At 33.5% G+C, this 21,458-nt stretch overlaps 1 long non-coding RNA gene across 2 annotated transcripts in view; it reads left to right on the top strand.

The window, feature by feature from the left end:
• Nucleotides 1–1,623: 1,623 nt before the first annotated feature.
• Nucleotides 1,624–21,458, top strand: part of LOC141564846 (uncharacterized) — a 34,182-nt gene continuing 14,347 nt past the window's right edge. For both annotated transcript variants that reach the window (XR_012488759.1, XR_012488758.1), the window contains exon 1: nt 1,624–1,910. This is a non-coding gene — a long non-coding RNA (uncharacterized LOC141564846). The remainder of the gene's footprint in view (nt 1,911–21,458) is intronic.

The raw sequence follows: 21,458 nt of genomic DNA on the forward strand, positions 1-21,458 counted from the left end.
AATTAAACAAGATATTTATAAAGTGTTTAGCATAATGCCAGGGTAGTTAGGTGGTACAGAGGGTTGAGGAGAGGACCTTGGAGCCTTCCTGAGAAGGCCTGACTTGTCTCAAACACTTAATAGCTGTGTGACCCTAGGAAAGTCAATTAATCCTTTTATTGCCTCCCTTTCCTTATCTATAAAATGAGCTGGAGAAACAGACCACTATCAAGAAAATTGCCTTGAAATGGGGTTACTAAAAGTAGAACATGACTGAAAAATTATTGAAAACCAACAACAAATATATAACGTTATATAGTTATGTAGCCATAATGATAATTAACTATATTTGTAATTATATTGTTATATAGTAATATATAAATATAATATACTTATATATCAATATATAATTATATATAATGATAATATAGTTATATAAAAATGTAACTATAGTTATCAATAATTATATAACTGTATTGTTATATATTATTCTATATATTATGCCATGTGTTAAAATGTCACATATCAATATAGTATATGTTATGTATATACATATGTGCATACAAACATAAGCAATACAAATGTGTATATGTGTACCATTTTCATGCATGCAAATCTATTCTATATGGTATAAATAAAAAATATATGTCATTTTGTATTGTGTATATATTTATATGTAAATATGTATGCATGCATGTATGTATATGTGAGTATACACACACACATATAAAATAATAACAGACTTGTTGGCCAGCAGAGTAGAGGGCGATAATCACACTTGATGTAATTATGTCACTACTATGCAAAGTCATTCAAATCCAATTCACTTGTAGGTCATGGCATCACCTCCTAGACATCACCAGAGCAGACAAATAACAACAATAACAACATCTCTATTCCGATTCATTTGCAGTCCAACTGCACTGACTCATAGAAGAAAGGTACATTTGATTGCCCAAATGCTGTTTCATAACTCTTAAAAGGATTTATTTTCTTTTTGGAAATAGTGACTGAAATGTGATTTGGTAGACAAAGGATCCCCACTGTGCGTTAAACAAAAGGTATAAGGAATTCTCTATCCCTAAATCAAACAAGATCATGGACTTTGTGTAATGTGCTCTCTTGGCAGTTACAATTACTAGTCTGTCCTAGACCCACCAGAGTACCTTTGACCACTGTGCTTAGCAGTGTGAACTCTACCCGACTCGCCTCCTCTGAGGCCTTCTAAGGTCTCTGGCCACAATCTCTTGAGTCTATAGCTTAATAACCGGTAGCACACTCAAGAACAGCCACATGTAATCTTAAAAGCCTTTATTATACCTACTCACATAATGCCCTCACTGATGCCCTGACTTGTTGGTTCCCGAGTGAACACCTTGTCAGAAGACCCACGTGTTCACTACTAAAATCCTTACCTCTTTGGCTACCCATCTTGGCTTGGCCACCCAGGCTAGGGAGCCAGGGTGAAGAACGCCAGGTTAAAGAGAGCGATTGCTGCCTGCAGTGGGCTTACATAGGGCCTGTGAGGTCACACACACAGCCAATCAGCGAGAGAGTCACCCATTATGAAGCTATCTCAAAATGGACAGGATTCCACCTACAAGGCAGTCCTAATATCCAATGAAATTACTTCCGGGCCTCAATGATGCACTGTGGCGCAGCCCATTTAAAGGGCCCTTACAACTTTGAAACTGAACTACATTAAACATTGAACTTAAACTTAGTTTGGAGATGCTCAGACTGACCTTTTTTCCCTTTATTTTGAAGCTAGCCTAGTATAAGTTATTGGCTAATAGCCCCAGTGCCTGTGTGCCAAAAGAACCCAGCTAAGTTCTGTCTGAAATAGGCTTTTTGCAATTGAATTCTTCTAGATAAGAGTAGAAAGAACCAGAAGATAGACCTGAAGAAGTGATGGCTGGCAAAGGATGGAGGTAAGATAGCTAGTATAGGGACAAAATATTTAGTGAAAATAATGTATTGAACTTAGGAAAACAATGTGATTCCCAGAGGAATGTGTTAGAGAAGACTATGATCACATTACCAGAAAATGTCAGTGTGAGTTGTCCAAGCCATATATATGCTATGAATACCCTGAGTGTGCACCTTCCACCAATGCTTGTTACCTTTTTAAAGCCTGTGTATGGGTTCAATATGGCAACCCAATATAGATAGGGTATGATTTAATTTGTAGAGTAGAACAGGATTGGGGCCAGAAGAAATATTTTCTTGTTACTTTTTTGTTATGATTTCAAAATGATTTTTAAATCTAATACAAGCTCAGGGTGGTTGGGAAATGCCAATACATTATTTGGACCTCTGGTGAGCTATGATTTTGAATGGCTACTGACCTATAAAATTCTTCAAATCTTGGCAGCTAAATATCACAGTGGTAGAGTAATGAACCCACAGTGAGGAAAACGAGTTTAAATTCAACTTCATATACTAGCTATGTGCGCCTGGACAAACTCTCTCTCTGCCTCAGTTTCACTATCTGTAAAATGAGGATAATAATTATATCCACATTCCAGACTTCTTGTGAGAATAAAATCACATAATTGCAAAATGCTCTGCAAAATTTAAATTGCTATATAATTGTTATAGTATTAGTTATATTTTATATTATTAATATTAATTTATTGGAACCACATTATGAGAGAATATCCCCAAGTAGTACTTTAAGAACAGAGAGTGCTTATGGAAGCTTTGAGGGAAAGGGTTTCAATTAAGTATCAGAAATATAATACGCACTGACAGGTCTAAGAATTGAAGGTTAAAAACCATTGTTACAAGACAAAACAAACAAAAAATCCTCAGCTGTGTAATAAAGGGACTTTAAGAAGAGGGCTACAGGTGATGAGTGGGAACGCTAGGGCAGCAGAAACTACCTAAAAGAAGTTGAAAGTAACAACAAGCTACGATAATTTACAAGAAACTTTTTTTTTAAAAGCTGCTCTTATTTGAAAAGTGCAGTTCTTCACTCTCTACAAATAACTATACTGAATATCTTTTTTTTAAAAATTGCCTTAAGGAGCAATGCTACATTTTCTCTCTGCTCAATTCAAAAGGGAATCAAACTCCAGAAGCTAACTTTGGCCATTTAATTCATCGTAAATCAGTGTCTCCATCAGTGTGTCAGTGTTGCACAGGCAACATATAAAAAGATTTCCTGATCATTAACATCCTCATTTTGTAAGGGAAGAAAAGCATCTTTTTTATTATTTTTTATTTATTGCCATGCACAGGAAATCTATTAGAATTGGATTAGGAACAACATCAACATATAAACAATACTATTGCAACAAAGAATGGGTAACAATTTCCTATTCATTAGAACCATCATAAATTTTTGCTCTGGCTTTATAAGCCAAATATGATATATACATGCAATACCATATGTTCTAAAAGCATGGTGTCATAGAAAGAGCCCTGGCCTGGGAGAAAGAAAATGGGGGTTCTCTTAATCTCATCAGATTGGCTCAGAGGGAATAACATAGACACTCAAATTGAGGATAAAAATCTATCTTATTCTATAGGAAAATAGGATGGAGAAGAAAATAAGAGGTGTTGAGAAGAGAGAACAGAGTAGGGGAGGGGGTTATCAAAAGGAAAACATTTGTCTCTCATAGTTGATCACCACAATCTTACTGTTACTATATACATTGTTCATCTAGTTCTGCTCACTTCACTCAGCATCAGTTCATGCAAGTCTTTCCAGGCTTTTCTAAATTCAGTCTATTGATTATTTCTTAAGGAATAATAATATTACATTATATTCATATGCCATAATTCAATTAGGCATTTCCCAATTGATGGTCATTCACTCAAAATCTAATTCCTTGCCACTACAAAAAGAACTGCAACAAAAATTTTTGCACATGTTCCTCCTTTTCCCACTTTTATGATCCATTCTCCATACAAACCTAGTAGTGAAACTGCTGGATCAAAGAGTATGCAGAATTTTATAGTTCCAAATTACTTTCCAGAATGTTTGGATCATTTCACAACTTCACCAATAATGCATCACTGTCCCAGTTTTCCCACATCCCTTCCAACATTTATCATTATATTTTCCTATCATCTTAGCCAATCTAAGAAGTGTTGCAGTGTTACCTCAAAATTGCTTAATTTCTCTCATCAATCATGATTTAGAGCATTTTTTTTCATATGATTAAAAATGCCTATAATTTCTTGGTCTGACTATTTATCAATTGGGGAATGACTTGCATTCTGATATATTTGCCTCAGTTATACATACATATATATATATATATATATATATATATATATATATATATATATATATGAAATGAGACCTTTATCTGAAACACTAGCTATAAAAATTATTTCCCAGATTTGTGGTTCCTTCCTAATCTTGGCTGTATTGGGGTTGCTTGTGCAAAATATTTTAATTTAATGTAATAAAATGATCAATTTTGCATTTTATAAGATTCTCCAGTCCTTGTTTGGCCATAAATACCTCCCTTCGACAAAAATCTGATAACTAGACTATGTCTTGACCTCCTAATTTTCTTATAGTAGACACTGATGTAGTGATGAACTAATTCAAGCATTCTGTAGTGCGATTTGTAACTATGGGCTGGAAAATGATGCATACCATTTGACCTAACAATTCCACTATACTTTGTGTACCAAAAGAGATTTCTTTTATTAAAAAAGGGAAAAGGACCTATTTATAGCACCTCTTCTCTTGGGGTAAAGAATTGGAAATTGAGAGAATGTCCATCAATTGGGGAATGGCTGAACAAATGGTGGTATGTGATTATGATGGAATACTACTGTGCTATAATAAATGTTTAGTAGAATATTCTCAGAAATATTTGGAAAGACTTACATGAGCTGAGGTAAAGCTGTATGGTATCTACTGTGTGTATAAAATAGTATCAATAATATAAAATGGTGAGCTGTGAACAGCTTATTTATTTTCAGCAACATAATGATGCAAGACAACTTTACTTATGATGAAAAATGCTATTCATCCGGGGGGGGGGGGGAAACTGATAGTGTCTGAATACAGATTAAAGCATAGTTTTGTTTGTCTTTTACTATCATTTTTCTTGTTGATTATTTATTTTTGGTCTATGTTTTCTTTTATAACATGACTATTTTAAAAAGGGTTTATATGACTACACACATATAACTTATATGAAATTGCTTGCCTTTTCAATGCAGGATGGAGAATGAGTGGGGAAATTGGAAGTGAGAATATTTGGATCACAAAGTTTTAAAAATAAATGTTAAATTTTTTTAACATATAAATGGGGAAAATAAAATGCTAAAATGAAAAGGAAACGGGGGTTCTACTTTGCCAACTAACAAAGTGTGTGATCTTGGACAGCTCAGGTTATCTTTCTGGACCTCAATCTCCTCTATAAAATGCAGGACATAAATCCAGTGATTTTTCAGCATCCTTCAAATTCTAATTATTTTTGAGCTTTTATTTAAAAAAAACTGAATTAAAGTAGAAAGTGGCTTTATTCCAATAGAGTGAAAGTAATTATGAATTCCAATAACTTTTTGGAGATGTCTCATGTGCATCAGAAAGTCTAAAATATTCCAGAGGAGCAGTAGTTGAGAGAAGAGATAGACACAATAGGATAACTCAAGTTTATTTCCATGTTTTCATCTTGGTCTCTCTTATTAAACTTTACTTATTGATTGATATATTTATTGTTGTTCAGTAATTTATCAATCATGCCTGACTTTTTGTGATCCCATTTAGGGTTTTTTTAGCAAAGATACTACTGTAGTTTTTATTCTTTTCCTGCTAATTTTACAGATGAGGAAATTGAATCCTGTATCTGAGGCTAGATTTGAACTCAGAAAGAGCTCCTGACTACTAGCCTGGGTTTCTGCCTGCTGTACTACCTACTCTATTGATATATTCTTTTATTGACCTAAAATGTTACCCCTCACTGTGACTAGTACAAACTTCTTTCTCTATCTTTAAGCTATTAACTCCTCCATACCCTATCTCTCTCAGATGATAATTTTGCCTTCTATTTTCCCGAGTAGATCAGAGACATAACATGTGAGTACCCTCAATTTCTAGATCTAAAACTGTGATTTCTTTGATCTTCACTTTCCCTCTTTTTATTGCTTCTTATTGCTTCTTCTCTTCCTTTTCTAGCCTAGCTGAATCATAGAATTCCATTTGTTAGAAGGGACCTAACACATTTTTTTTAATCCAAGAGTAAGACATTAAATTCATCTACACTGAACTTTTATCTTATTAGATTCAACCCAATAGATTGTCACTTTTTGGATCCTAATTACAATTTTAATAATCTCAAGAATCTAGGAAGCTTTGTTTCATCTGTAAATCTTCTTAGTCTTTTATTCAAGGATAAAATGAAATAATATTTGTAAAGTGCTTAGCTCAGTCCCTGATATATTGTAGGTGCTCAATAAAATATATGTTCTATTACTTTCCACTTCTTAAGTTAGTCATAAAAATGTTTAAGGGTCAAGTACAAAACTTTAGAACCCTCCTTCTAAGAAGGCATTAAATTATTAACAAGTACTCTGAGTTTGACATTTAACCAGCTTTTAATCTGTTCAATGATCCCATTATCTAATCCACATTTCTCCATCCATTCCACAAGAAAAGGAAGAGATAACTGCAAATGTTGTGATAAACTCTAGGTAAACTTTATTTGTAATTTATTTGTAAAATTATTTGTAAATTTATTTGTAATATCTTCCTGATTTACTGGACTAACAATGTTTGTCATTCATTGATTTGATGACATTTCTTAGTCCAATTCTTCATAATTCCTTGGAATTATGTTCCATTATTGGAATTCTATAACCTGTTAGCACTGTCATGGACTTCTTTTGTTCTCTGAGCAACATGTATGAGTAGTATTCTATAATTCACTGCTGTGAAACAACACTGGTAGAATATTAATATTAAAAGAATGAATCTTTATTTCATGGATAAGTGTGGAATCATTAAAGGGATTTTGCAATTTTAAGAAAACAGCCCAATCAGTTTTCTTCCTCTTTTGATTTTAGACCAAACTTGGTATACATTTGAAGCATCTATTAAAAATAGAGTAAGTAACTAATAAACATCTGTAAAAATGAATTGACCTAAAGTGAATTGGACATATACACACAACCAGAAATTCAAGGATTCTTCCCATTCTGTTATCTACCATAAACAGTGGAATGTATCCCAGAACCAACAGGACAGGAAAATGATGATCATTCATACATATATTCATATATGTTCATAGTTAAAACATTCATCTTTCAAAATAAAAGTTCTTGAATCAGATTTGGACCTATCAATTCAAATATAATTTAGATTAGCAATGGACCATAGAATATGCCAAATGGCACAAGCACTGAACTATTGGCAAGGTGGATGTCTATGACAACAAATGTGAATTCAGACACTGCAAGTATGGGGAAACAATTTGGAAAATTGGAAATTCCTTGTTCACATCAAAAATTGTGTGCCAGTGTACCCTTATTATATTAGTATAATATAGTAGATATCAGATGATATTGCAATATGGAGAAATAAGCATTGTCTTTCCTGTACAAAATTGTAGAAAATAAATCCCACCATATTTTGACAGTTTATATCAGGATACTTCTCTTTGCTCCCTTACGAGTCAGACTCTACCCCATGTATCTCTCTGACTAGAATGTCTATTGATTCCAAAGGGTATTTGCTATATGAAGCTTAAAGTTGTAGTCCTAACATGTCAAGAGTGTTAATTGATTTAACCAAATCAATTTGACAATCTGAACTAACACCTTTTTGGCAGTAGAACCAATATAGTAAAGAAGAAACAGCAATCCATCTAACTCTCACAATATTTCCCTTCAAAACTTAAAAACACTCCTTAAATCAATTTTTGACATGACAATCAACAAAAGGACAGATTGAGATGCTTTTTCAGCTTAAGACAAATTAGGAAGTCAGAAAAGATGTTTGGTGCACCTAGGTTAGGACCTGCTTAGCAGATTTGGAAACTCTCAGCCCAGAGATGGTAAGGGGGACACAACTAGTCAGAAAAGAATGACAGGAGACCCTTTGCTGGAACTTAATACAGCTGGACTGATTGGCAAATTTATTGTGTATGGCAGTTCTGGGTCACAGTTTCAAAACAGAGGGGAGCTTGTGCAGTTGGTTTGAAAGGAAAAGTGGCCTTTGTTTGATAAAGACTAGAGGGCAGATTAGGAGAATAGTGATGATCTCTCACAAGAACACTCTACCTTGGGAGCACTGAAAGCTGGCACACCCCCAGAACTAGCTTGAAAAAAATAGGACAAGCAAAAGGCCAAAGCTCTATAGAGTGTCTTCTCATCCTCAGGTGAGCAGATCTTAGCATTAAAATAAAATTTAAAGTCAAGAAATAAACTGAAAAAAGCAAATCAAAACAAGAACAACAAGAACAACAAACTTGATCACAAAAAGCTACTATTGTGGTAGGGAACACTTAAGACACAGAAGAAATCATATTTCAAAAAGTAACCTAGGGAAATTGCCATGAAACTCACAATGTGAGTTTGTCTGATAAAGGCATTATGTCTCAAATATATGGGAAATTGAGTCAAATTTGTCAAAAAAAAAAAAAAAAGATACTCCATTTGATAAATGATCAAAGGATATCAACAGTAAATTTTCAGAAAAAGAAATAAAATCTATGTATAGTTATATGAAAACATCTCTAAATCACTTTTGATTAGAGAAATGGAAGTTAAAATAGTTATGAAGTACAACCTTATACTTATCAGAACTCACAAACTGTGGAGAGGATGAGAGAAAATGCATCAAGTAATGCCCTATTCATGAAGTTGTGAACTGGTCCAACCATTCTGGAGAAAAATTTGGAACTATACCCAAAGGGCTATAAAGGTGATCATACCTTTTGACCTAACACTGCTAGGTCTGTATCCCAAAGAGATCACATAAAAGGAACTTTATGTAGAAAAAATATTCATTGCCATTCTTTTTGTGGTAGAAAAGAATTGCAAATTGAAGGGATGTTCATCAATTGGAAATAGCTGAACAATTTGCGGCAAATGAATTCAATGGAGTACTATTGTGTTATAAGAAATGACAAGAAATGAAGCAACATTTTCATAAAAAATGCTATGAATTTAATAAAATTATGCAAAGTGAAGTGAGAAAAACTGGGAGATCATTGTGACAGTAATAGCAATGCTGTAATGATGATCAACTGTAAAAGACAGTATCAATAAAATACACAAAATTATATCAATGCAATAATATAATATAAATAAAATAATAAAAGACCATTCCAAAGGACTTGTGATTTTAAAAAAAGCCATGTGCCTCCAGAAAGAAAGAGTTGAAGAACTCTCAGTACAAATTGAAGTATAATTTTATTGTTTTCTTTTACTTTTTAATAATATGGTTAATATGAATATGTTTTGTATGATTTCACATTTATAATTGATACCATTTTGTTTGCTTTCTCAGTGTATGGGGAAGAAGTGGAAGGGAGGAAGAGAATTTGGTATTTAAATGAAAAAAAGAAAATCATTTTTAAAATAAATAACAAAAGTTTAAAAATTAACAACATTTCTTATTTGGTTCTCAATGATGAATCTGTCCAATAGATTCCATGACATCTCCATCATCTGCAATCCAATCATCTGACTGCTAACATTACTCCTCAGGGATATTGACTTGAGATTCTAAGTTATTTTAAGCTTTCTTATATGATTTTTCAGTCCTGGCTCACTGGCTTTTCTGCCTTTTGCAATCAGATCAGAGAAAGGAATAAGTTTACATCTTAGCAACTTTCATGTCTTTAATGGTGAGGTCTCAAATTCTTCCTTTAGACTATTTCCCTTTTTTTTTTTTTTTCCAGTAGCAACCAGGCATTACCACCAGAAAACTTGTTCTATATGACTTCACTTTTGGTATAGAAGGGAAATTTTATCTGGAATAAAAAAGATGTAGGAATCCCTTCTCTGGAATGTTTAATCCTATGAATATCTTTTGAAAACTAGCTCAAGACTTGAATCTGAGAGGTGGGTGACGGAGCCAAATGCAAAATAAAATGCAATCAGGAGATTGCAGGGGCACAAGAAGATAATTTCTTTTCTTCAGCTGAACAAGTATATCACTTTTTAGAGGACCAGCAAATAAGTTAGTCTGAGTCATTTATTCATAAAACAGGAATCAGGAAGTCATTAAGAGTTATGAAATGTAATACAGGAATTAAAAGATAGCAGCAGAATTATTTCCAAGCTGACCATTAAATACAAGGCCTAATGTTGGACTTATTAGAAATAGACTGCTATCTATTAGGGCTGTCAAAAACTTTATCCCTGTAGGTTACATATTGTCTTACAAAATACAAATTAATATCGTCTGTGTTGCATTGTATTTCTATTCATTTTGTTAAATATTTCTCAACTATATTTTATTCTGGTTCAGTCTACATTTTGAAATACTGTGGTAAGCATGTGTTCCAGTGTATTTTATGCTTTTGATTTAAATGACACTAAATGATACATTCTCCCCCAAATTCCCATAAGATAGTTTTAGTGTTCCTCTTTAACTAAACCACCAAGGTATCTGGCTTTGAGAGGACAATTCTTTTTTTTTTTTTTTTTATTATATATATATATATATATATATATATATATATATATATATATAATAATATTATCCCTTGTATTCATTTTTCCAAATTACCCCCCCTCCCTCTATTCCCTCCCCCCGACGACAGGCAATACCATACATTTTACATGTGTTACAATATAATCTAGGTACAATACATGTGTGCGAATATCATTTTCTTGTTGCACAATAAACATTAGAATCCGAAGGTACATACAACCTGGGCAGACAGATATTAGTGCTAACAATTTTCATTCCCCTCCCAGTGTTTCTTCTCTGGGTGTAGCTACCTCTGTCCATCATTGATCAACTGGAAGTGAGTTGGATCTTCTTTATGTTGAAGATTTCCACTTCCATCAGAATACATCCTCATACAGTATCGTTGTTGAAGTGTACAGTGATCTTCTGGTTCTGCTCATTTCACTCAGCATCAGTTGATTTAAGTCTCTCCAGGCCTCTCTGTATTCCTCCTGCTGGTCATTTCTTACAGAGCAATAATATTCCATAACCTTCATATACCACAATTTACCCAACCATTCTCCAACTGATGGACATCCATTCATCTTCCAGTTTCTAGCTACAACAAAAAGAGCTGCCACAAACATTTTGGCACATATATGTCTCTTTCCGCTCTTTAGTATTTCTTTGGGATATAATCCCAGTAGTAGCGCTGCTGGGTCAAAGGGTATGCACAGTTTGATAACTTTTTGGGCATAATTCCAGATTGCTCTCCAGAATGGCTGGATTCTTTCACAACTCCACCAGCAATGTATTAGTGTCCCAATTTCCCCACATCCCCTCCAACATTTGTCATTATTTGTTCCTGTCATCTTAGCCAATCTGACAGGTGTGTAGTGGTATCTCAGAGTGGTCTTAATTTGCATTTCTCTGATCAGTAGTGATTTGGAACACTCTTTCATGTGAGTGGATATAGTTTCAATTTCTTCCTCTGAGAATTGTCTGTTCATATCCTTTGACCATTTATCAATTGGAGAATGGTTCGGTTTCTTATAAATTATGGTCAGTTCCCTATATATTTTGGAAATGAGACCTTTGTCAGAACCTTTGTTTTTAAAAATATTTTCCCAATTTGTTACTTCCCTTCTAATCTTGTTTGCATTAGTATTATTTGTACAGAAACTTTTTAGTTTGATGTAATCAAAATCTTCTATTTTGTGATCAATAATGATCTCTAGTTCTCCTCTGGTCATAAATTCCTTGAGAGGACAATTCTTTCAGGGAATATTCAAAGATGGGGTAAAGGCACATTCAAAAGTCTTCCATTCAACAATTTTGCCAAAGACATAGATAATGATAGATTATATATGATTTTGGGATAACATGGATCTTATACATTTAATACAGGCTTATTAACCAATTTTTGGATTGAAATAAAATAAAATAATAATAAATTTATTCACCAAACATCTCCCATAAGAAAGTACTGTGCTTCCCTCAGGGAATATAATGACTAAAATAATAGTATCTATCATCAAGGAGTCTACATCGAATTAAGGGAGGGTAGAGACAAAATAGTAAACATATAAGAAATGCATAATACTCAAAAACAATTTCAGTGGAAGAACACTATCCACTGGGAGGGAAGAAGGATGTTCTGGAACAACTTAATCTGTTTTTCATTTCTCTGTATATAATCATTAATATTGAAATCCTAAACAGAGTCTTAAGAAGACTGACAATGTACAATATTCATCATATTTAAAATGGTCATTTTTCATTCTTTAAATTCTAAATCAAATAGATGTGATTGTATGGTTCCATTTTACCTTTTTCATGTGGTTACTCTGGACCACATTACCTCAAATACCTCAAGCAATAGTTGCAAAACTTGTAGATAGTGCCATTATACTGAATTATGCACTTCATACAAATGATGTGGGCATGCAAATGAATTGATACTTAAGTTTTTCAAGGCAGCTAAAGTTTATATTAAGAACACAGAAAACCATAAAGATCTTGATATAAGCTAATATAGAACTTGATTTCTTTGTCTATGCATGTATGTTCAGGAATTAACTTGATGGAATACTTCATCCACCTCCAAAAGATCTCAATCACAACTCAACTATTATTTCTTATTCCAGGAAACTCTTGTCCATATCTCCTAAGTTTTTCCCCACTCAATGGGTCAAGGATATTTTTCTCAAAATTTCTTAATATTTCATTGATAACATTAAATATATATATATATATATATTTGTGTGTGTACATATATGTGTATATATATTTGTGTGTGTACATATATATGTATATATGTATAAATTAATCCTCAGATTTGATTTTTTTTATTGTGTATTTTTTAATAGTTCCAATAAAGGGTTTTGTTTTGTTTTGTTTTGTTTTTTTGTGGACAGAAGATGCATCTCCCAGAGCCACAGAGGTAAGAAAAAAATTCTTTGGGGAAATGGGGGATGATGCAAATAGAAATCTTTATTATAGCTTTTTATTGACAGAACATATCCATGGGTAATTTTTCAACATTGTCCCTTGCATTCACTTCTGTTCCAATTTTTCCCTTTCTCCCTCCACCCTCTCCCCTAGATGGCAGGCAGTCTCATACATGTTAAACATGTTAATCTTAAATACAATAAATGTGTACAGATCTGTACAGTTCTCTTGTTGCACAAGAAATATTGGATTCAGAAAGGTAAAAATTACCAAATAAAAATGCAAGTAGTTCACATTTTTCCCAGTGTTATTTCTCTGGGTGTAGCTGGTTCTATTCATTACTAATCAACTGGAACTGAATTGGATCTTCTCATTGTCAAAGATAACCACTTCCATCAGAATATATCCTCATATCATATTGTTGTTGAAATGTTATATGATCTCCTGGTTCTGCTCATTTCACTCAGCATCAGTTCATGTAAGTCTCTCCAAGCCTTTCTGTATTCATCCTGATGGTTATTTCTTATAGAACAATAATATTCCATAACATTCATATACCACAATTTACCCAGCCATTCTCTAATTGATGGGTATCCATTCAATTTCCAGTTTCTATACAAAAAGGGCTGCCACAAACATTTTGGCACATACAGGTCCCTTTCCTTTCTTTAATATGTCTTTGGGATATAAGCCCAGAAGTAACACTGCTGGATCAAAGGGTATGCACAGTTTGATAACTTTTTGAACATAGTTCCAAATTGTTCTCCAGAAGGTTGGATCTGTTCACAACTCCACCAACAATGTATCAGTGTCCCAGTTTTCCTGCATCCCCTCTAACATTCTTCATTACTTTTTCCTATTATTTTAGCCAATTTGATAGTAGTGGTATCTCAGAGTTGTCTTAATTTGCATTTCTCTGATTAATAATGACTTGGAACATCTATTCATATGACTAGAAATAGTTTAAATTTCTTCATCTGAGAGTTGTCTGTTCATATCCTTTGACCATTTATCAATTGGAGATTGTCTTGATTTCTTATAAATTAAAATCAATTTTCTATATATTTTAGAAATGAGGCCTTAATTAGAACATTTGAATTTAAAAATATTTTCCCAGTTTATTGCTTCCCTTCTAATCTTGTTTGCATGAGTTTTGTTTGTACAAAAGCTTTTTAGCTTTAAGTTTTCTATTTGTAATCAATAATGATCTCTAGTTCTTCTCTGATCACAAATTCCTTTCTCCTCCATAAGTCTGAGAGGTAAACTATGCTATATTCTTCTAATTTATTTATAATCTCATTCTTTATTTTAAACCCATTTTGATCTTATCTTGGTGTATGGTGTTAAGTGTGGTCCATGCCTAGTTTCTGCCATGCTAATTTCCAGTTTTCCCAGCAGTTTTTCTCAAATAGCGAATTCTTATCCCAAAAGATGGGATCTTTGGGTTTGTCAAACATGAGGTTGCTATAGTCATTGACTATTTTGTCCTATGAACCTAACCTATTCCACTGATCAATTAGTCTATTTCTTAGCCAATACCAAATGGTTTTGGTGACCATTGCTTTGTAAGATAGTTTTAGATTATGTACAGCTAGGCCGCCTTCATTTGATTTTTTTTTTTTCATTAGTTCCCTTAAAATTTGTTTTCAAGAACCTTTTGACAAGATAAGATAAGATTAGAAGGGAAGCAATAAACTGGGAAAATATTTTTAAATTCAAATGTTCTAATAAATGCCTCATTTCTAAAATATATAGAAAATTAACTCAAATTTGTAAGAATTCAAGCCATTCTCCAATTGATAAATGGTCAAAGGATATGAACATGAAAACAGGTTTATGAGTCATCAAACATGAGATATGATTAAAACATATGGAATTATGCTAATTATGGAATATGCTAAGTATGAAAATAGTTACAAATAGATTGGCCTGTCACCCAGATGAAGCATGAGAAAACAAGGAATTAAAATTCTGATTTTCAATGGAAAAAAGTTATATCCCTTATATTAGCTACCAAGAATCTCCAAAAAAACAGATTATTATAAACTAATTACAATGTATTGGAGTACATTAAACATTGAAAGTTCTTTATAGAACTTAGAGTTAATCTTGGATGATATAGGATCACAATCATTAGGAAGGAACCTCTTGGCTATTTAATCAAATTATATCTAAATAATCCCACAAGAAGAAATCTTAAAGTTCCTGACTTGTATAAAAAACCTATTATTTTCAGAAACAGATTATTCCACTTTAAGATAACTTTGTGCAGAAGTCTTCCTTTGTATCAGGCAAATTCTACTTTTCAAAGACTTTCCTTTTTTCTCTTAATTGTACCCTCAGAGATGAAGCAGAACAAGTTTATTCTTTCTATATAACAATTCCTCTAATACTTCAATTCTACCCCCTACTTCTTAGTCTTCTCAGAAGTAAATATCCTTATTTAATTCAACAAATATTCTTATAATATATCAAAGTTACTCACCAACCTGATTCATCTTGGTTGATCTGTACCTAATAAATATCTTTCTTAAATATGGTAGCTAGCACTGAATACAATCATATGGATGTATGCTGATCAAGTAGGATACAAGTTATTATTTCTCTTGTTATAGACCATTAATGCTCCTTGAAATTAAATATAATTTTTTCGCTGCCTTATCATACCTACTTTATCAAACTGGATATCTATATCATTTTTAGAATAATCAATTGCTCATTTCATTAAAAAAAACAAGTAGCTAGTAAGGGCATACTATGCATTAGGCACTGTGCTAGGTTCTGAGAATATAAACATAAAGGTGAAAGAATCCATAATACAAGGAAGTTATATTCTATTGGGGGGCAATATATAAATATGTAGGTATAGACAAAATAGATAAAAGGAAATAAGGAGGAAGAGAAAGAGGAAAACATCTTTATTGTTATAGGTAGGTCTCCTTTGACCAAACTAAATTCCAGATTGTCAAACATAGTAAATACATTTAACCCCTGCCACACAAAGACAACTCAGATATCTAGATAAGTGAAGTTTCCCATAACAATTATACCATGCATAAATGCCCGCCTGATTATCTTTATTCAAATATTTTCAATATGTTACAAGCTTTGTGATCCTACCAAACCACTTAGTTTTCTCACTTGAGATAATGTATGTAAAACTCTAAAAATGATAAATTGCCATATAAATATTATAGTATAAATACTATGAATAATAATATCTTATTAAAATATAGTACATATTTCTTTACTCTCCACCTTTTCATTTGATGCTCTTTTTGAAGAAATTGTCATTTTGGTATTGTATTTCAATCATTATATTATCAAATTTACATCTTTGTGTAATCACCTCTTGCTCATCTCCCTTGCTAACTACAGAATTTTGAAGCCATGAGTTTTTCTGCATAAAGTTTATATTCATTTAAAATTATGAATTTTATCGTAGGGCTTTTTTTTTTTCTTTTTTGGTTTGTTTCTCCTATAAATTATTGGGCATCTCTCTTGCTACTATTTTCATATTGTAGCTACTCTCAATGATAACTAGCTTGGCAGACATACCAATATTTCACTATATAAAGCCTTTAAAATTATTTATAAGAGTCCAGGAAGAAATATATGTACCAGTCCTTATTTGGTGATCTTCATTGTTGGATCATCAATCTAATAATTTTGAAAACTGCAGAAATTTAAACCCATTTCCAGGTACTATTTACTTAGGGAGTTTTTTACTTCCAATATTTGGCTTTCTCTTTTGAAGCCCCTACTTTTGACTGGAAGTAGTAAGAACTGATGTCCTTAAGTTCCTTAACATTTTGCTCAGTATTTATAACTATTAAAATTATTAACAATGCTTTTGATGCTCCCTTTTTCATTTTTGTTTCAGTTATTTATGTTTTGTTTCTAAGTAAATTACTAGAAGTGGATTGTTAGGATTCTTACAAGGTGCTAAGTCGCAGGAATGAATAGAGACAATAATTATCTAATTTAGCATGGTTCAGTATGATTGGTTTAATCTACACGAAGATGTTATGGGCCAGAACTTGAAACAAGGTATTCAGTGGAATTGAGGAGACTCTGGTTAAATCTAGTTTAGCATTGATTTAATCCTACAACAAATAATGGTTTTCTCATGATAGAATGGAGAATGATTACAATTTAAAGAACAGAACATTAGATTTTGGCATCCAATGTGGAGCTCAAACCCATGACCCTGAGATTAAGAGTCTCATTCTCTACCGACTGAGACTTGCATGAAATAATGAAGAGTGAAATGAGCAGAAGCAAGAGAATGTTGTAAACATCAACAACAAGATTGTTTTCAGAATAACTTTAAACAACTAAGTAATTTTGAGTATTATGAATACTATCTACCCCCAAAGAAAGAATTGCTAAATAAAAGCATTTATAGTATGCTTTTACATAAATATATTTAGGTCTAATGACAACCTTCTCCAGAGTGACATGGGGGAAAAGGGAGGGAAAAACTATACTGCAGAGAACAAAAAAAAAATTTAGAAGGAAGTACAGAAAAGCATAGCTTTGATAACTATGTAGAGTATTTATTATATAGTTTTTCAAAATAAACCTCCCCCTTTCTTTTGATTTAGAACATAGGGTGGCATGAACTCCCTGACTTCTCAAGGAGATGAGAACCCCCAAAAAGAAAGTGATCACACTTTCCCTCACTGCTCAAAAAAGAAGTGAAAACATCATAAAAAGGAGGTGGTCACATCCTCCCTGACTTCTCAGGGAGATGAAAACATCAAAGGAAATGGGAAATCAAATCAGATTAGTGGGTTTCTGAAGGGGCTCACTTAAAACAGGTATACATAAATCCATCAATATCAGAGGTATTACACATAATTACACAAATTACATTAGCACATAGTAACATAACACATGAGGAACATATCCATAAGTCCTAGAAATAGTCCAAAAGGAATCCATTGTCCTTTAGGTCATGTGCCAGGAATCCAATAATTCTTGCAAGTTTTGAAGTCCCACAATAGTTTCATCTTGTGTTAGGGAATGCAATGATTCCTGTTGGTTTTCAATTCCTGCAATAGTCTTTATCATCAGCCATGCTCTTTCAGTGTCAGACGTTTCTTAGATCTTTGTTTTGAGGTTTTTCTCCTTTTCTGTCTCTCTCTAGGTGCTTTTTGCCACCCATTTGTTTCCTTCTCTGTCTGTAAAAATACAAGCAAACCCTCTCTCCCAGTCAGTTAACCTATCTAATTCCCTTCTATTTACCACTTTCTAAATCTCTTCTCATCATCTGGCAATTACATTGGAGCTGTTTGCACTGGAGACTGCCCTGTTGGTTTAAAAGGCCTGCATTCTCCCCAAGTGTAATCTCTAACATGTGATTGATTTTTGCCAGATTGATCACATCAGAGTCCTGACCTTCAAAAGACTCACTGAGTGTAACATTAGCTGCCATCATGCCTCACCTATCTTTTGATTGAGGTCTTGGAGCTGGGCCCCATCTCTCATTTCTCTGGGTCAATCTACATTCTGAGGCCCAGGGGAAGCCCTTGTGGCATTTTGGACATAGGTTTTAGGTCTTCTCTCACCCTGTCTTCTCACTCTATCTCTATATCTACATTGGGCTCTTAGATGTCCAACTTTTCCATACTGAAAACATCGACGAGTTTCTCTAGAAGACCTGTCTTTCCATGTTCATCATAGTCTGAGTATAATAAGCATTTGTGCTCATTGTAGCACAGCATCTTATGATCTCCTCTAAAGGAGCATGTTTGTGTAGTCCCCATATAATTATTTTGCAAACCTCATTGGCATTTTCCTTAGCCAAATATCTGGTCATTATTTCTGTAACTGCATTTTCTCCAATGGTTCTTTTTACAGCAGTTTGCAAATGTTCCACAAAATCTACAAACGTTTCACTGGGACCTTGCTCTATTTTTGTGAAGGCTTCACTTCTATCTTTCTGCATGGGGAGAGAATCCCAAGCTTTTATTGCAGCCTTAGAAATTTATTCATACACTGCTATGGAATAATTCATCTATTCTGAATTCTCTCCACACTGACCTTCACCTGCTAGTTGATCAAAAGTGAATTGTGTGTTAATTCCTGTTTGCCTATTGAATCTAACTTGAATCCTACATAATTCATGACACACTAAAAGCCACAACAAGTTTTTCCAGGTTCTAAACATGTCCTTGCTATGGATTTCCAGTCACTCGGGGTTAGGATTTCATAACATAAATTATCTAGAAACATCTTAACATAAGATGATGTAGCCCCATAAAGAGTGCAACCTTTTTTCAAATCCTTAATTTTATCCAAATCAAAAGGAGTGTATCTTCTCCTTTTTTGACCTGAAGAGTCAAGCTCTTCAATCACAGGGTATGCATCTATAAAATCAGATATATCCTCTCCTTCATTTTTTGCCTTAACCAATGCTTTTTCTAATCTAGTCATAGCTGCTTCATAGGTGGTTCTGTTTGTGTTACTGCTCCTTCCCCTCCTCCTTCTTCCTCCACTCATGAAGGGTTAATTGAGGGAGGAGGAGATTGGAAATAATCCTGTTGTGAAGTACCATACTGAGAATTATACTTAAGTCCATTCGTATCTGATTCATCCTTTTCTCCTAATTTAGTTGACACCTCCTCCTCCTGCCCTTTCTTCTTTTTCCTTATTCTATAATTTATATAATTTCCTAAAGCCAGTTGTATTAAATTGTATGTATTAAGTGTATCTTTGGAAATTGAGTTAGGTTCATTTTTGTTGTAATATTGACAAAGTTGCTCTCCTACTAATTTCCATTCTTCTATATCCATTTTTTTTTCCCATAGATACTCCACAGTTTCTAAAAGTTCAGTGATCTGCTCCAAAATTATAATCAATCCTTGGCTTTTCATAACCTTGACAATGCTCTCTAAACCTTTTTCTTGAACAGAAACATAAAATTTGCCCCATTTCACTGAGATTCTACTTTAGCTCTTTAACAAAGTTTCCTTGTTCTACTCACCCTGATTTCTGGGTCAGAGAGACTTTTCCACTGAAATCAGGATTCTGTGTGTCCCATGTTCAGGCACCAAAATGTAATGTTCTTTTCTCTAAATTACAATCATTCTCTAGGTAAAATGAAATGTTCTGTTCTCTAAATTGTAATCGTTCTCCATGAGCAGGTTTCTTGGGGAGCTTCTGGAGGCAGTCTTAGTTTCAGTTCAGTTCAATCACGCCATTTGCAGCCAGGGATTAAAGTCTAGATCCTTTATTTTCTCCTTTATGTCTTGTTTCCTTCCTTGGGCCTGGTTAGCTTTCTTAGAGGCCTATCTCTCTCCTTGGTTCCCTGAGACCTCTTGTCCAAATGTCTCCAGCCAGCACTAAGGTGGAAAAGGGAATGAATCTTGACTCCACCTCCAAGAGTGGGATTGTGGGTATTCGTGGGCTTGTAAATCTCCTGGAAGTCAATCCCAGTTGTGAATCTCCCAAAGTCACCTTTGGTACTGAGAGCTTCTCCCTTATTTGTTCCACATTGAATATACACCAATCATTATATCATAAGGAAACCATTATTTATTGTAGGATTAAATCAATGCTAAACTAGATTTAACCATGTCTCCTCAATTCCATTTAGTACCTTGTTTCAAATTCTGGCCCATAACATCTCCTTGTAGGATTAAATCAATCATACTGAACCATACTAAATTACATAATTATTGTCTCTATTCATTCCCATGACTTAGCACCTTGTAAGAATCCTAACAGTGGATAGTATTCATTTTACTTATTGAATTTAGGAGATTACCTTTATCATTCTGAACCTAGTTGTAGCAACTAGCTACAAGAAAGTAGCAACTTCATAACATTAAATAAATTGGGTCTAAGTCTTTCATTTTAAAGATAAGGACAAGGCAACGAGACAGAGTAACTCACCCAAGATTATCTCCCAAATGGGCAGGAAATTGAGGTTGACCCCCAGATCTTTGAACTTTGAAACACTTTAACCTACTGCACTTTATTTCTTTTTCTCCAGCAGAAGGCCCTCAAAATTTGGATAATCATTTAACAGATATAGCTAATTTCAAATAACATTAGTGCTTTTAATAACTGAGCTATTTCTTCTTGGACAAATGGGAGTTTTTGTTTCTACCTTATTGTTCTACATTCTTAAACTTTGATTCTTCCTAATGCCTTTCTATGAGGACCCTGAATTTCCTAATCTCCTCAACCATTTCCCAGTGCTATTTATAAGAAGCAGCAAAAGTCTGAATAGTGAAAAAAAAGAATGTTTCCTTTTTTTTTTTTTTTTTTTTTTTTTTTGCTCAAAAACTTACCTATATTTAAGTATCATAAAAATAGTTTTCTTTGTTTCCACAAGTCATAACCAGAAGCAATAAAATAGAAATCAATAAGCCGGGAGTTAAGAGACTTTCCATCATTTCCACAGAACTTAAGCTTTCTTTTTTTA

The sequence above is a fragment of the Sminthopsis crassicaudata genome, chromosome 3 (genome assembly GCF_048593235.1).
Source record: "Sminthopsis crassicaudata isolate SCR6 chromosome 3, ASM4859323v1, whole genome shotgun sequence".
In the NCBI taxonomy this organism is placed as follows: domain Eukaryota; kingdom Metazoa; phylum Chordata; class Mammalia; order Dasyuromorphia; family Dasyuridae; genus Sminthopsis; species Sminthopsis crassicaudata.